At 39.2% G+C, this 1394-nt stretch overlaps 1 protein-coding gene across 1 annotated transcript in view; it reads right to left on the reverse strand.

Moving 5' to 3' along the window:
* Positions 1-1394, reverse strand: part of LOC107600990 (von Willebrand factor D and EGF domain-containing protein) — a 70526-nt gene that overhangs the window by 67904 nt on the left and 1228 nt on the right. The window lies entirely within an intron of this gene.

Here is a 1394-nt window from a genome sequence, read left to right on the forward strand (position 1 = left end):
ATTCTTATTTTAAGCATGCAGTGTTTAAGGATTCTTAAAGCTGGAGAACTTTCACACAAGTTCATCCAGTATGTGTGTATGGGAGGGTTGCAGGGCTGCTAAATGTGAGTTATCTGTTGTGACAGTCTGCATCTCGGCCGAATGAAGAGCTGATTACACTGCAGGAGAGGAACAGCTCCAGATATTCACACTCTCCAGGCCTAGAGAGAGAGATTTGTTCAAACAATTGGTTTGTTGGGTCTGGGTCTGTTGCGTTTATGATATATCAGTGACCACAGGAAACTGTCCCCGATATTAAAGCGAAATATCTTCACAGTTGCAAACGCACTCATCTGTTTCCCCCTCTCGCTCAGCCAGGAATTCACCCAAACCCTGAGGACTCAGTAATGTCTCTTTTTCACTCGATTGTGTTGAGTGAGGCTTATGAGGGATGAGATCACATGATCCAAACACACAGCTGTCGGACATTTAATAAAGACTGAAAAGTCAACGCTGATGATTCACTGAAGAAATATCATGAAGGACTCGTTCACGGTCTGCCGATTGAAAGGACACCGCTGGGAGGACATTGTGCAAGAGACAATACAGCTTTGTTTATCCCTAAAACTCCAAGCAACAGAAACATTATCTGCCAAAATTAGTAGCACAAAATAATTGATATACAATCATGTCAAAACTTTATAACGTCATTCATTACAATAATGTTCATTCTTGTGACACTAACAAATAAAGTGCAACCAAAAATCACCATATGCCTGATATAGATAAAGTGCTCAAATATTTTGCAATCGACTGTGAATGCATTTCCACAATTTTTATTTTAATTTTTTATCTTTAGACTTGTGATTTTTATCTGTATCCTGTGATCATAAAAGGTACTGCAGGATATGAACATATTTGAATGAACAAACTGTCATAAGGTTAGTCACATTAAAAATAAAATACAATAAAAAAATTATAACCCAGTTTATAACAAAAATAAGAACAAAAACCATGTTTAAGCAAAGCAAAAAGCAAAACAATATAGTGTAATGCACAATATATGCTGGCCAACTGTGCTAACTGCGTAAATGAGTGCATTACACATGTCTATAACCTATAATGGCACTGAGGCATGAGCTGGAGGAAAGGACAGAAAAGATATCACAGCCTCACTAATCAGTCTGACCCTACAATCATGAGGCTCACATTCCCACAATTACTGCACCCCTGAGGCTTAATAATCACCTACTGACTGCTCTAATGACTGCTGAACACATCTGCACACAGAGAGAGAGAGAGAGAGAGAGAGAGACTGTGCGTGCGTACACGCGCGAGAGAGAAAGAACGCGTCCTTTTCTCCACAGAGCAGTGCGTATAAATAGTACGCCAAATAAAAACGAAAACTCATGGTA

Source organism: Sinocyclocheilus grahami, unplaced genomic scaffold (assembly GCF_001515645.1).
Source record: "Sinocyclocheilus grahami isolate Dianchi unplaced genomic scaffold, SAMN03320097.WGS_v1.1 scaffold295.1, whole genome shotgun sequence".
Lineage (NCBI taxonomy): Eukaryota > Metazoa > Chordata > Actinopteri > Cypriniformes > Cyprinidae > Sinocyclocheilus > Sinocyclocheilus grahami.